Below are 16,801 nucleotides of genomic sequence, written 5' to 3' on the forward strand. Positions count from 1 at the left end.
CTGCCAAAGCCTATTTTCCTAACCAATTATGCAATCTTGTTAATTTCTACTTTTCACTCTAGTGCATGGGTTAGGAAACTATAGCCCATTCATCAAATCCGGCCTGTCACCTGTTTTTATAAAGTCTTATTGTAATATAACCACACCCATGCTTTGCCTATGGCTTATATCTGCTTTTGAGCTATAATGTTCGAGGTAAATAGTTGAAACAGAGACAATCCGGCCCACACACCCTAAAATATTTACTCTTTGATCATTTGTGAAAATTTTGCTGACCCCTGCTCAAGAAAATAACCTTATTACTTACTAAGTTTTGAGGTCATGGTATACTCAGATACTTTTAAAGCTTTTATTACTGAGTCAAATCAAAAACATTCTTTTTATTGTTCCTTCAAACTTTTGTTATCCTGCAGATAGCAATCTTTGGTCATGGTTAAAAAAAAAAAAGTCTTTAAACCAATCTCCTTTGTGAAGTCTTTCCCATACTCAATCATACTTACTCCCTTTTCTGTGCTCCTACCTCAATTACTATAATTATAGTACTTATTGCAGCTTGATTCCCATAATAGTTACTAGTTGTGATTCCCCTAGGATCTAGCAAGTGCTAGGCCTGAGTAGATATTTACTTAATAAGCATTTACTAAATACTTTCTAAGTGTCAGTGTTCTAGACACTGGAGCTATAAAAGCAAATATGGCAACTTTTAATTAATATGTATTCTATATAATTAGGTACAAATATAGAAAAGGAACTGAGTGTGAAGTCTGGGGCTAAGGTCCCTTGCAACAGCTGCAACAGAATCACCAGAAGTGCTGGGGTACCTCCAGATTTACTGAATCAGAATCTCTGGAGGTGAGGCCTAGTAATTTGTTCATAATCAGCACTTCAGATGATACTTAAGCAGTAAAGTTTGAGAATCACTGCATCAGCAGATAGGAAGGGCTGTTTCTAAATGTACAAATATTATGGTAAGATATGATCTCTCTTAATACAACCAATTTCTGTCAAAATATGATCTTCTGTTGTTTACTTCTTCCTTCTAAAACATTACTAGACATACTTAACTGGGAACTTGGACATTGCTCCCATCTCTTACTAAACTTCTCTTTTATACCATTGCAACCCTGGACCTGGCACAGATCCTGGCACATAGTAGGTGCCAATAATTTGTAAGTGCAACTGTTGAATATCCAAAGCAAAACCCTTCATGTTGTCCGAATATGTAGCAAATAGGAGTTTTTCCAACTTTATAATGGAATGGTATGAGGATCATTTGAGTACAAGGAAGATCACATATCCAGGCAAAAGTTTGGTCAACCTATACCTCGTTTTCGTCCCTCTAAGAATGCTTCCTTCTAGCTTTCAGGGCCACTACCCTTGTAGGGAATATCAACCTCCCTCTCAAGGCTAAACTAAACCAAGCAGAGCCAAGTGGACTAGTGGAAAAGGTCAGGCATTATGGATTCTTCTTCATTGTAGATAATCTCTTTCTAGAGGCTTTAATCTGCAGAAAGCCCCGGAGTACATTTTTAAAAGGATTACCTACCTAGAGGATGATAGATACTCAAGTATCTACAATGAGAGGTTTATAACAATGGACTCTTGCTATGCCTGACATAGATCTATCCCTCCCACTAGAACTCTGAATTATTTTGCTGGAGGCTACAACATTCTGAGCAGTTTGTTGGGAGTGGATGGGAGGTGGGGATAACTCACCCATACAAGCTTAGCAGAGCTGAGCCGCTGCAGCTTGTTGGGCTAGCCTTTGATGCAGACTGGTTGGACAGGTTCTGGATCTACAGAAGAACCGGTTTGACTGGCCTGTTATGCCAACATATTCTGGTTTGAGTCCATGTTCCACAGACGGTAGAAACCTGCCCAGCCAGTTAAATGAAAGGCATATTAGGTTATCCATTGCACACTGTATATAGCTTAGATGCAGCAGGAGTCTTCCACATAGCAGTGGTGTCTAGCAAACTCTAGCGTGGTCCAGAGAGGGGGCTTCCTCTCATCTACTGTTTAAGTTCGCAGCTTCAGAAGTCAGAAGTGAAACACCTTGTGCTTTTGACCCAGAGCAGAGGTTTTCTAAAAAAATTGAAGGGTAAGTTAATATATTTTTTCTATTTCTCAATTGTCTGTGCACCTTAATTTAAGGTTAAATTAAGAAATAATGTTTAAACAGATACCTATTTTTAACATGGTAATACCTAGATTATACCCTTCATGTCAAGTTGGTTAGATATTTTTTTATAGTACTTATGTATATTCATTGATTTGTTTAAATAAAAGTTATTTAGTATATAATATACTATACTTTCACTATGCTTTTTTGTAAGTTAGGCATGGCTATAGTCATGAAGAAAACTGGGTTGAATAATTTTGCTAAATCTAATTCACCTATTAATGATTCATCTTAAGCCATCTACTTCTTTGATAATATACTATCATGTTTTATAGGCTGTTGCTATATGGTAAAAATTTTATATGGTATATCTAATTGTGGATACAATAATAATTGCCTTTTTAAGGCATTAAAAAAAAAAATGTTGGCCTGCTTGGTGATCTTAAGTACATTAGAGGAACAATACACAGTAGGAATTGAGGAGTGTGAAAAACAAAGATTGTGGAATCTGGTAACTGATTAACTATTGGAGCTCAAAAGCACTTGCTGAGTTGAATAGAAAGGAATGAAGACAGGTTTTGTCATGCCTATTAGGTCTGAAAAACTTAAAGAATATTTGGATCTTCCTTTAATTTATATTTTAAAATAATTCTTTACCCCTCTCTTTCTCTGATGTAATTAATTTAAGTTGTTGTGTCATCTAAAATCAAAGTTACCAATCCCTTTATATTTATTTTGGCATACCAGACTACCCCCTTAGTTATTAATATTGGATTGAATTGAATGCACGTATCTTCTGGGCATTCAGTTAACATAGCAGCTGACACATGAATTTATCTGGGAATTAAAACGACTTTTTAAACAGAATTATACTGAATACTTTCCTGTCAAGAGCTATCAGTAGGTCAATTTAATATGACTTTGTCTTAAAATGAGCAAGACTGATGCATCTTTTTTTTTCATTGTCCCTAGAGTCCTCACTGTGTCATTATATTCAAACTCAAAGACTCTAAGTGTTTCTTTAGGATGTTAATAAAGAATTTTAAGGTGAGAAATATGTTCAGATGACATATGATTTTTTTGCAGGGAAGGTCTTGGATGCTTTTCAGTCCATTCCAAGGCAATTCTGCACAATACTTCTGCAAATTCAGCTGAACTTCAAAAAAGTTATGCAATGTTGAATCTGCATAAGGAATATGCTGATTCAGCAAACCCAAATTAATTTTATTCAGTATAAACTGTATTCTGACAATTTTGGGGGGAGGATATGGATCAAAATTTTTAGTTGGTTGAATGTTTCTCTTTGCAATCAGTTTTCAAGCAAGATATACATGTATGTCAATAAAGTATACTTTTAGAGTTTCTGGTAAGTATATTCTATATAGTAATTTAAAATTCTTAAACTATGCTGTGTTTGAAATACAGGGCTTACTCTTTTTTTTGTTTTTATTTTTCAAGTTTATTTATTTAAGTAATCTCTGTGCCCAATTTGGGGCTGGAACTCAGGACCCTGAGATTAAGAGTCACATGCTCTTCCGATTGAGCCAGCCAGGTGCCCCCAGGGCTTACTGTTTAAAGATAAACTTATGTGGGGATTCCACTTAAGTGGATTTATTTAGTGAGCACTTTTTATGTTTATGGTTTTGAGGAAAGCTATTCAGAAACCAGGTATATATTTCATATAAAATCTATGGGTAAAATTTCAAGCCTAACTACACTTTGGAAAAGGATTCTACAGCTTTCATATAATAGAATTCCCAGTTTCAAATATATGAAAGTCCTATTGAATATGACCTTTATGTATTCCTGTAAATTGATCCCTTTAAAATAATGATACAGTGTGATGTTTTGGTTAAAATTAAGGACATATGGATTTATAAATCAAATTAGGCACCTATAAGTGTGTGTGTGTGTGTGTGTGTGTGTGTGTGTGTGTGTATTTTATACAGCCTTACGTTATTTCAGGGCTCAGGTCAAAAAGTGTTCTTTAAAAATCTTTATTCTTTAAATTTAGTCAGGGATGCATTCCTTTGTCCTTATTCCTAGCTGCTTCCTTTCACACAATGACTCTTTTTGTCAACAATGCTAGCTATTCTTAACAACTGCAAACTCTTTCCTTCTTGAATATCTTCATATGTTTCCTACCAAAACCACTTAGAATCATGACATTTTTAAGCTTGAAAAAGTCTTAAAGAATAACCAATGCATCCAACTCCTCAGTTTTCAGTTGAATGAAAAGCCCAAAAATGGAGCTAAATCACTACTATAAAATCTAAAGGTAGAGCTGGGACCAGAACATCCCAGTTTTCTGAATACCAGCCCAGACTAATATTTTTCACCATCCTACAATGACTCATCTGAATACTACATGAAATCTAATCTGTTTTCTAAAAGAATTGTAAAAAGGTAAAATTGTGTTGTATAGTTATGCTAACGAGTCTTTGCTGATTCATTCTATAAACAATAAAAATGTTTATTAGTACATATGCGTATATACATATATATTTTGTGTTGTTTTAAGAACTCTCATATAGGTATAATTTAGGATTTACCTAAGAAGTTAGTACATCTAAAATTTGATTCCAATTGATGGGAAAATTTCCATGAAGTTATAAAGATCAGAATTACAGGATTCAAAATCCATTTTAGAGGTGACAGAACCTGCTTTTTTAGGGGGTGAGTTCTTAAGACAGTGCTTTGTATGCAAAGTGCTCAAAAAATGTTTTAAATGTTTTTAACTTGAGCAATTCCAAGGAAATGGGACCAGAGAAAGCTTTAGAACCAAAGGCTCAAAAATTCCAATTCTGATTCCTAGAACTAAATATTAATTCTCCTAATCCCCTTATTTTTTCACAGGTAAAATCCTACCTGAGGGATGCTACTCAACTTTGGTAAATTTAGTTTAGTCCAAGTGGACTCTGAAAAATAATCACTTCCACTTGTTTCTCATTTTCACAATCAAGAGAAAAGGTAGTATACTAAAAAATACATGGGCTTTTGAGCCAAAGTAAGATGGATTTGAATACTGGCTGCTACAAACAAGTTTATCCTTGGGGATTATTTAACTCTGACTTCTCTTTTCTCCGTCTGTAAGTTAAGGAAGTAATACCATTCTCTCAGTTGTTGGGAGAATTAAATGAGATATTGTACGTAAAACACCTAGCATAGTCCCTAGAACACAGCAGATGTAACAAATGTCAATACCCTTCCTACCTCTTTAATAAAATATATAATAAATTTCAACAAACAGCTTATGTAAAAGAAGTCAAAGCTTAGCTTGGAATATACAATTTATTTTTGTCAGAGACATAAAAACTAAATTAGCAACTGTGGAAAGTGTCAGGGAGGAAGACCTTCCTCTGCCCTATGCTCCTTCTAGCTGGACTTAGAATCAATTGACATAAGACAGATCAACAGGAGAAAATAAAATTTAATAGCCATTTGAGAAATCCACACGGACGTGAAGTTCCGAGGGAAATGAGTCAAAAAGCTTATAAGAGCAACAAGATGAGTAGGGTTTGAGGATACAAAGGGGAGGAAGGCCAATAACAAGAAGTTAAGGAGATGTTTAGAAAAACAAAGGTTGCCTTATTATGTAGATAGGTCCCTTAGGTAAAGGAGAGTCTCCGTTAAGAGATCAAAAGTTGCGTGCTCTACGGACTGAGCCAGCTAGGCAGCCCTAAAATTTCAAATTTCGATCATCTATACCAAAGGAAGGAACTGTGGCAGGGATAGTACAAACTATACCTTACTTGTGCCTCATATCTAGGTTTTTCAAAGACATTTCATATCTATTTATATCTATTATTTTATATGACATCAAATTAGTTGGTCAAAGATTTCTATATGCTCTAGGATTGTGTTGTTTCTATACCAATTAAATTATTTCTTCAGGGCTATAGAATATGTTTGTTCTTCCAAAAGAGTCTCTTCCAAATTAAATTTATTGTAAGTCAATATTAAATTACATTTCATTCTCTTGATAGTAAATAATGATACAGAGATTGAGTGCAAAATGTGTTGGGTATAAGACATAAGAAGGAATAGGATTTAACATTTTCTAAAAGTAATATTAAATTAATGACAAATTGATTAGAAGGTGAAGCCAATGAGCAACGTTCACACATGAGATATTTCTGAAGTCAATATCATGGGTCAGAAGGGAATTCAGAATAGTGTGACAAAACATTGTAAGAGCTGGCCTAACTAAAGTTGGGTGGATTGACACATATTCCAGTGTGTAAATAAAGAGCAGGAAATAGGTTATGACTTGATCTTAGAACCAACAAATAGATCCACTTATAACACAAACTGATCTTAGTAAGCTCTTACAATCAATTTTAATTTCCTGAAAGATGCTTAATTGCTATACAAATAAGCTTTAATAAGCTGTACATAATTTGAATTTATATCAATGGTAAATGAATTTTTTCTCTTAAAATGAAAAGTTTGTATGTAGATGGTATACCTAAAGACAAAAATATCACTTCGCCAATTTAACCCACTAAGTATATAATATTCTTATTAAAACTATTTTATTAGATTTAAAAAATTAGCTTTATTTGACTACTCATTAAATTATTGTTTAATTTGCATATTTATTTTCATGTACTGAGAGTGGACTGTAAACAACTGAAAAGAAGGCAGGGAGTACTACAAATCTAAAATATATTTTAGGGGCACCTGGGTGGCTCAGCCGGTTGAGCACTGGATTCTTGATCTTAGGTCAGGTCATGATCTCATGGTTCATGGGACTGAGACCCTCATCAGACTGCACTGACAGCGGGGAGCCTCCTTGGGATTCTCTCTCTCCCTCTCTATATGCCCCTCCCTCACATGCATACACACTTTTTCTCTCTCAAAATAAATACAGGCAATCTATATGGGATCGCCTGGCTGATTCAGTTGGTAGAGCATGCAACTCTTGATCTTGGGGTCATGAGTTCAAGCCCCACATTGGACATAGAGCTTACTTAAAAAAAAAAAAAAAAGAATTATTTTGTGGGGGGCACCTGGGTATCTCAGTCGGTTAAGTGTCCAACTTCAGCTCAGGTCATGATCTCGCAGCTCGTGGGTTTGAGCTCCACATCAGGCTCTGGACTAACAACTCAGAGCCAGGAGCCTGCTTCAGATTCTGTGTCTCCCTCTCTCTCTGCCCCTACCCTGCTCACATCCTGTCTCCTCTCTCAAAATAAAAAAAATTTAAAAATTAAATTTAAAAAATTTCTGTATAAAATAGCTAATTTGGATAAATTAGCACTAACAACCAAACTTGCTATACATCAAAGACTAACTGGGAAACAGAAAATGTTATAGCCCATCGTTAAAGACATACAGGCTTCTGCACTGAGAACATGGAGCCTGCTTTGGATTCTCTCTCTCCCTCTCTCTCTTGCCCTCCCCTGCTTGTGTGCATATCCTTGCTCTCTCTCTCGCTCTCTCTCTCTCTCTCTCAAAATAAACAAATAAACTTAAAACAAAAAGACATACAGCCTTAAAAATAATCAGAAAACTACTGCCTTAGAAATTCTGTATTACTGACAAAGTGAAAATATAACTTGCGTGGCAAATTTTTAGTTTCAAAGTTCTATCTTAAGCCTATTCTCCTGAAGGTGCTTTGCTAAATCATTACTACAATGATTTAGATTAGGATTAAGAAACACTTCCCTCTTGAAACATTAAGATATTTGATGTAATCAGTAATTTTATGTAGCTCACAGTATATTAATGGACAAGGAACAGTATTATAGAATTCTGTGATAAAGTTCTTTATAAAAAATTTACATTTAACATATACAGGTCTAAATTTGGAGGGTAGGGTCTCCTCACTGAAAGTAGATGGTAGAATCAGTCACATTTCTAAAAATATTAATATCATAACCAATTTTCAATAATGTGATAATTACCGAATGGTAAATACCATCTACGTAGCATTTTAGAGAGTGGTTAAATTCTTTTCTAGTCACTTTCCAAGGAATTGTTTGACAAAATTTAAAACAAACATATGTTGCTCAGGAATAAGTATATGATTTTTTAACTATAATATCAGACTAACCACTGGAACCTGGCCACAGGCCACTGGAACCTGGCTACAGGCCATTCAGCAACAAAGGTTGTTTAGTCCATAGCGCAGTATCAGCCTCTTTTCCCACAGCTTGACTTGTTAAGATGTGAGCGTTTATACTTTGAAATGAGTGACATGTTGTTCTAGTTCCACCAGTAAGTGTACATTAAACACATGTAGCATAAAGGAAATTCTCAGCAGTTCATTGGTACCATAACAAAGCAAATGTTTGTACTAATGTTAAAGCCAATCAAGTAATATCAAGTCAAATTTTTACAGAGGACCCTGAAATTAAAATTAGGTTCTTTTTTTTTTTTTTTTAATTTTTTTTTCAACGTTTTTTATTTATTTTGGGGGGACAGAGAGAGACAAAGCATGAACGGGGGAGGGGCAGAGAGAGAGGGAGACACAGAATCGGAAACAGGCTCCAGGCTCCGAGCCATCAGCCCAGAGCCTGACGCGGGGCTCGAACTCACGGACCGCAAGATCGTGACCTGGCTGAAGTCGGACCCTTAACCGACTGCGCCACCCAGGAGCCCCAAAATTAGGTTCTTTTTAATCTGACTGCCCAGTGTGTAGTTTATTAGCTCAGTTTATTAGAACATGTGATTAATGGGGCGCCTGGAAGAACATGTGATTAATGATACCATGATACTAATTCAGTCCCTGTGGAGTAAATTGCTTTTCATTTATTTCTTGGTCACAGATTATCCTCAGCAGTATTATTACTGTAATAATGTATCAATGCTTCTCAAAGTGTAGTCTGTAGACCATCTGACTCACCTGGAGGATACCTATTAAAAATGCAGATTGCTAAGCTCCATTCTAGACATATCACATTAGAATCTCTAGTGGGTAGATCCCATGAATCTACATATTTACTGATTTTCCAGATTATTCTAACGTCCAATAAAGTTTGAAAAGTGGCAAGAAAATATTCTCTTGCCTATAAAAGACTGAGCAAGGCTGTATAATTTCCTTTAAATCAAATCGTTATTACTATCAGAAAAATAGCCTTGACTATACAAGTTCCACCAGTCTTTGGTCAATATTAACATCCTCTCAAATTACTACATACAATTAATCTGACTGTCCCATCCACACATGCAAACTTTCAAAAGTTAATTTTTTTTTAAGATTTTTAATGTTTATTTATTTTTGAGAGAGACAGAGACAGATGCGAGTGGGTTAGGGACAGAGAGAGAAGGAGACACAGAATCTGAAGCAGGCTCCAGGCTCCGAGCTGTCAGCACAGAGCCCGACACGGGGCTCGAACTCACGGACCATGAGATCATGACCCGAGCCGAAGTTGGACGCTCAACCGATTGAGCCACCCAGGTGCCCCAATTTTTTTTTTTTTAAGTAATCTCTACACCCAACACGGGGCTTGAACTCACAACCCTGAGATCGAGAGTAACATGTTTTACTGACTCAGCCAGGCAGGCACCCTGGAAATGGAAATCATATGTTTAACCTTTATCTCTTAGTTTGGGTTCTCCATGGAAAACAGAGCCTGAATCTTCCAGATTATGTGCAAATTGTCTATGTGAGAAGCCATCCCAGGGAATAAGAGCTGGGGATTAGAAGAAAATGGGGAGAGAGCATTTGGAGTGCTTCCTTCAGTACAGGCAAAATGGGACTCAATCCCAGGCCCCTGTTAGGAGCCATGAAGTCTTAGAAGACTGGAGAGAAGCATTTATCCTGCCAGAAGCCTGGAGAGAAGCATCTATCCACCAGTTCTGATTTAGGTTAGTTACGGGTTGCCTCATAGGTTGTTAATTTCTTCACACTTTCAGGCTATGCTTCTATTTCCGAAGGCTTCAGAGAAGCCCCCCAAGCAGAAAGTCAGGTGAAGGGCTGTCAGGTTTCACCTTACGAATCTGATTGCCATTGGAATGTTATTGGACTGGCTAAAGCAAGCAGGGCCCAAGAGGAGTCTGGCACATCACTATTATAGGACAAATATGACCAAACTGATTTTTCCTTAATTTACCAATACAATTTTAACTAATATATTATGCAAGTAAAATAGATTTGCTGAAAAATGAGTATAGCAATTTCAAATGGCAAGTGAGGAACTTTAGCCTATTTTTGTCTGATGTATTTGATCCATTCCCACAAAACCTGAGATACATTGAAACTTGACCTTTTGTGAGAAAGGTATTTTCTAATAAACTACATTTCATTTCCTGAATTTGGCCGCCAATTTTTAAAGGGCCAAACAGCACCAAATGAACAATTAATAGGTACTCTGTAAATGCTTTTACGTCCAGTATTGATCCAAAGGCTTTATCATTTAGTTTACATTGGTAAAATTATAGTAAAAACAGATTGACTACATTGGACTCTCAAGTAACACTTCTCATTACAGTGAAACACAGAAGTTTGAATAGTACAAGTTTGTGTTGGACTATGTCCAAGAGGGTCTGGTTACAAGAACTAATTCATTATAACCTTTATGTGATCCTGGAGCATGGGTCTGAAGAATACATTAGAGGAAAGCTGTAGTCAAGTAGATTAAAAACAGGAAACTGAAGTAGCCAGTTATGTGCTTTAATTGTGTAAATATATTAATTGTTGCATAATTATAAAAACTTAATAACTCTCTTAGACTGTGGTTAAATTAGCTAATGAATTGATATGGGTAAAATACAGAAATTAGACTGAAGGGAATAGAAATAAAAGTGAGGACACACTACTGAACAAAGGCCATTAAAAAGAAATAACTATTGTCAGAAGGAGTTATCAAATACACTCAGATCTTCACTAAATTAGCTCAGATCACAATCAACTTGATACCAACTCCCCCTTTCTTGCACCTGAAGCTCAGTAGATCATAAATTTCTATTAAATAATTTCTTACAACCACAAATTTCTGAAATACATGAATAAATTAGTTTCTCCTTTCTATACGATTTTGCAGTTGGGCTAGATGATTTTTAAAGTCCCTTGGAATATAATGGAAATAACAACAATATAATAACTCTACCTGACTTATTTAAACTTAATTATGTGAATCAAATAAGATATGTAAAAGCACTTCAGTTGTAATGTAATCCTTTCTATAATTATAAATCTGTCACAATTTGCATAGCAATTCAACAGTTTCACTACAATTACATAACTCAGCAATTGAAGAGATCTCTCTGATTAGCCGTAGTTCTTAAATCTACCTAGTACTAACAACAGTTTCTTACACTGTTTGGATACAGTTATAATCATTTAATCCTGTTAACAATCCTGTATGTAAAATACCCAAGGTATATATTATCTTCGTATCACTGATAAACAACTGAGGCACGGAGATGTTAAATTACTTGCTCAGTAGGATTATTAAAAATTAGAATTCATTCAACAAATTAGGTGGAGCTGCTGCTCATTTCCCACTGTCAACCTATACAAATACATTACTATATACTTACAGTTTCCAGAATTCACAATGATTTCCCATAGCAGAAACTTTGCACATGCCTTCGGCCTAGAAAGCCTTCTACCACTCTGCTCCCAATAGGCAAGTTGCTTCAAACTTCTAGAAGTCTTCCTTAAGAAATTACAGATACATTATTTCATTCCTATAATAATCCCTTCGGACACAGGTAAGTATGAGTATTCTCATTTTTTGGTTGGGGAAGTAAGACTTGTCTAGGCAACATGCAGATTATCAGAGATAGGGCTAGAGTTTAAATCTTAACTCCTAGGTCCTATCTCCAGCTCAGGACTTGCATAGTCCCATAGGCCAGGAATATGGCTATAAGTCGTCACTGATTATAGAACCTGGTGAGTTTTTTGGAGCATTTTCTGCTCTGCTCCCTTTGGAGATAATAACATAATTCAAGGTCATTCAATCTATTTAGCTTTAAGCTTACTACATGGGAGAATCTAAAACTCAGGGCTGGGAAAGCTAAGAATGAACACTTGCTAATTCCATTAGAAGTCAATTTATATTCACCTCTCAAATGTCCACTATTTTTAAAAACTGTTTATTTATTTTTGAGAAAGAGATAGCGTGCAAGCAGGGAGGGGCAGAGAGAGAGAGAGGGAGAAAGAGAATCCCAAGCAGGCTCTGTGCTTGTCAGCATAGAGCCCAATGCAAAGCTTGAATCCACGAACCATGAGATCATGACCTGAGCCAAAATCAAGAGCCAGACATTTAACTGACTGAGCCACTCAGGCGCCCCTCAAATGTTCACTATTATAAGCCATGTAAAGGAACATGTATGCCATGATTTCTAGTAAGTACAATTATTAATGCAAAAAAGTCTAAAAAATGAACTGAGATTGGTCCATATAATAGGTGCTTCACTCCAACTCTGATTGAGAGAGCCCAATTTATTTTCCTTTTCTAAATTATGAGACTCAAATTGCTATCATATTTTAAAGCCCTTTTAGTAACCTTGTAAAAGTTTTCTGAAATAAACATAAAAATGTACTGGGACTGCAAATTAGCCTTTAGGTAATAATTATCAAAATTCAGAAACTTTATTTGGTTATTTTCTCAAAAGTAGTTTCTAAATTAAAAAAAATAGAAAAGCACAGAATAAACTTTAAACAGATTTTATTATTCAAAAATAGCATGGTGTGGCCCCTGGGCAGCTCAGTCATTTAAGTGTTCAACTCTTGGGGCGCCTGGGTGGCGCAGTCGGTTAAGCGTCCGACTTCAGCCAGGTCACGATCTCGCGGTCCGTGAGTTCGAGCCCCGCGTCGGGCTCTGGGCTGATGGCTCAGAGCCTGGAGCCTGTTTCCGATTCTGTGTCTCCCTCTCTCTCTGCCCCTCCCCCGTTCATGCTCTGTCTCTCTCTGTCCCAAAAATAAATAAACGTTGAAAAAAAATTAAAAAAATAATAATAATAATTAAACCAGAACAATAGACATTAACCAGAACTATTGCTGGTAAGCCTAGGGATATGGTCATTTTAGATAAGAAGCACATTAGATTTGTCTTAGTATCCTAAATAATCCTCAAAAAGAGTCACCAAAGGTGTGAGGTAAATTCAAACATAATTTAATTTCACTAAACATTTCTAATACTTCTGATTATAAGAAGTAAAATTGAAAAAGTATTGGCTAAAACTGAAGGTCTCCTTTAAGAACTAAATTCTGAATGTAAAACATTTTTGGAAAGGTAACTATCAAAGTTTCCTTAACCTCAGACTAACATATGGATTAGGAAAAGCGAAAAGCTGATATTTTAAACAGTCTATTTTTCTCATAGAATAGAAAAAATTGGGGCAAAAAAGGTCTGCCATTGTGTTTGAAGACGTGTAATTTGTGAGGCATGAGTGCATTAAAGATCACAACTATTTGTCAGTATTGAAGAAATTCATCAAAAATGGAAAAAATACCATATAAGAGGTGAATCATTAATTTTTTTTAAGTGGACAAGATAATGAATATTAAACGTGTTTGCTCCTGTAAGCCTATTAAGGAATGCTTTAACTAATAGAGTCCAACTGCCAGGGACTTATTCCTACAGTTACCCCTTCATATTTTTTTAAAATTTTTAATTAATTATTTACTTATTTCAAGAGGGGGGATGGGGGCAGAGGAAGAGAGAGAGAGAATCTTTTTTTTTAATTCATTTATTTATTTTCAGAGAGAGAGGGAGAGACAGTGTACAGGAGGGCAGAGAGAAAGGGAGAGAGAATTCCAAGCAGTGCACAGTCCAGGGTGGGACTCAAACTCACAAACCATGAGATCATGACCTGAGCTGAAACCAAGAGTCAGATGCTCAACCAACTGAGACACCCAGGCACCCGAGAGAGAGAGAGAGAGAGAGAGAGAGAGAGAGAGAGAGAATCTTAAGCAGGCTCCATGCTCAGCACAGAACCTGACCCGTGTCTGCATCCCATGATATGATCTGGGGATCACAACCTGAGCCAAAAGCAAGAGTTGGGGGGCTTAGTAGGTTGGGCATCTGACTTCAGCTTAGGTCATGATCTCACAGCTTGCGAGTTCGAGCCCCACGTCAGACTCTGTGCTGAGAGCTCAGAGCCTGGAACCTACTTCCGATTCTGTGTCTCCCTCTCTCTCTTTGCCCCTCCCCCACTCTCTTTCTCTCTCTCTCTCTCAAAAATAAGTAATAAAACATTTAAAAAATTTAAAAAAAAGATTTGGACACTCAATTGACTGAGCCACCCTGGCACCCCCATAATATTTTCCATTTACATTACTGTAAATAAATACTGTTCCCACAGCTTCCATCATGGTAGCATTATACATATGTATATAGAATGCAAGTATAATACTGTATTTACTGGATAAAAAGGTACATATTAGTTTCACAAGATTCTCAAAATAAAATCTACTTTTCTATTCTACTTTCTTAGTGATCAATCTTAAATTCTTTTATCATCTCCACAGCAGATAAATGTCAGTGTTAAGAGACAAGACCTAAGGGCTAAATAACAAAATTCCTGGGCTCTATAAACCCATATGCATAGGTATGAAATACTGCCAAGCAGTCACTGTATTATAAAATGGCTGACCTGTAAGAAAAAGAAACTCCTTTCCATACATAATGAATGATTTTGCAGTAATAGATCATTAACATTCTTGATCAGCCTGGCATTATTTAAACTAGGCAACTAAGCAAGTATACAGTTTATCATATAGTGTATCGGAATCTTTATCAAGTATAAAGGGTTCCTAAATTGGGCAAATTATATATCTAATAAAACTTTGCCCATTACTGATGTGAAATGAAGTAGCTAAGTGAATGATATTTAAGAACACAAATATCATTTTATAAACTATCAACTAGTTTATAAAAAGAAATAAAGAAAGTATATATAGCCATAGTAAAAGTCAAAATAAAGTCTCTTATATCTAAGTTAGAAGTTGGCCAGACTACATAAGGCTAATTTTTCTAATTGGAAAGCAATGTATAATTTTTAATGTTTGTTATAAGCACATTAATAACCACTTAAGACTTAAAATAAAAACTGTAATACTGACATCTTCTGAGAGTGTTAGATATATCTTTTAAAACAATTATAAAACTGTTCAACCCAACTGGAATCTTGCCACCCTCAATTCAAATTATAAACAAAACATTTTGTCACTTAGGGCAAGATCATCAACTGACATAAACTCTTATCCCTAAACAACACTTAGTAATTACTGTAAACAACTTAACAATTAAATCAAGTGTTCAAATTGACACAAATGCTGACAGTGAACATAATTTTCTTTTGTCTCAAAAGTTCCTTCCCCACTTCTCTCTCAAATAGCCTTTTGTCTTGTTTTTAATAATTCTAAATAGTTCTTACTAATTCTAAGTAGTTTTAAAATAATTCTGGCTGTAGGTAGACAGGTCACCCTAGTTTATTAAGTATTGTATGTCCATATTAGAGGTGCTGACAGTATTATGTAAATAATCATAATGGGTTTAATCACTTTTAAATTTTTTGCTTGGGGATATAGGCCCTCTATGTTGGGTCAGGGGAGGGGAATGGGGTGATGAGGGGAGTGGGAAAGAGATGAGAAATGCCCAGCACAAACAGCAGAAATAGCCTAAGACTAGGAATCAGTTATCTGTGCCTTAGTCCTTGCTCCAGCCTGGTTCTTCAGGTAAACCATGTAACCTCACTTGTTCATTATACATCTAGGCCTGTGCTGTCCAATATAGTAGCCACTAGCCACATGTGGTTTTGAGCACTGAAATGCAGCTATCCAAATCCAGTTGTGCTATAAAGTCTCATTAATAAATTTTTGTATTGATTATATTTAAGCAATGGAGAGCCACTTAAGGATTTTAAGCAAGGAAATGCCAGGATCAGAAATAATGGTTTAGATCTCTGGCAGCTGTGTGGACACTGTATTAAGGTGAGGAAGACTGGAAGCAAGGAGACTGTATAGTCTAGGTAAGAAATAACACGGCCTAAATGAGGGTAAAAGGGAATGGAAAGGAAAGCACTAATTCAAAACTATTATTTAGGAATAACACCAATGTAATATTGATTCACTTGTCCTGACTCCATGGAAAAGGGTTTGATTTTATTCTAAGGTGATGGGAAGACCCTGGAATGTTTTTAGCAGGACAGCATTTTGTTCTGGTTAAATCTGTTATCTGTTTAAAGGACTACTCTGAGTGCTGTACACCACAGTAAGGGGGAAACAGAAGTAGAAAGATAGTTGATCTAAAAAAAAAAAAAAAAAGGAGTCTATTGCTGCAGAAGAGGTTTAAGATGCTGATGACGCCACCCCAAGGTGGATGCAGAAGAGGTGGGGAGAAGCAAGTGGATTTGAGTTACTTTGTGACTGCAAAATGGTATTGCCTAATTCACAGGGTTGAGAAAGGAAAAGTGAAGTTCAAGGAGACCACACCTTTTGACCCCAATTGTTCTGAATAACCTGGAGACTAGGGTGTCTGCTGAGAGTGAGAATACTGTACAGAGGCTTGAGGAAAATAGTGAAGGTTTGGAAGACAGCAAAGGAAACAAGAGCAGCTGAACAAAGTCTGTTTTAAGAATTAATTAATGCCCTATATGAGGTTTGAAACCACATAATTTTAGTGATATCAGTCCTGTTGTGTGATTTTTCCTTTGCAACCCTCAGCCATTCAACTATAGGAGTTAAGCAGACTGTAGTACCAACAAAAGGTTTCAGGTTTAAAA

At 36.0% G+C, this 16,801-nt stretch overlaps 1 protein-coding gene across 4 annotated transcripts in view; it reads left to right on the forward strand.

The window, feature by feature from the left end:
- The first annotated feature begins 1,931 nt into the window (after window positions 1-1,931).
- RBBP8 (RB binding protein 8, endonuclease) overlaps window positions 1,932-16,801 on the forward strand; it is a 112,095-nt gene continuing 97,225 nt past the window's right edge. For 2 of the 4 annotated variants that reach the window (XM_047827416.1, XM_047827418.1), the window contains exon 1: window positions 1,932-2,101. The gene's annotated coding sequence lies outside the window, so the exon portion shown is untranslated. Of the gene's footprint in view, window positions 2,102-3,094; window positions 3,170-16,801 lie in introns of those variants that run through there. The other 2 variants (XM_047827420.1, XM_047827419.1) reach the window with 2 other exon arrangements.

Source organism: Prionailurus viverrinus, chromosome D3, assembly GCF_022837055.1.
Source record: "Prionailurus viverrinus isolate Anna chromosome D3, UM_Priviv_1.0, whole genome shotgun sequence".
NCBI classification, from domain to species: Eukaryota; Metazoa; Chordata; class Mammalia; order Carnivora; family Felidae; genus Prionailurus; species Prionailurus viverrinus.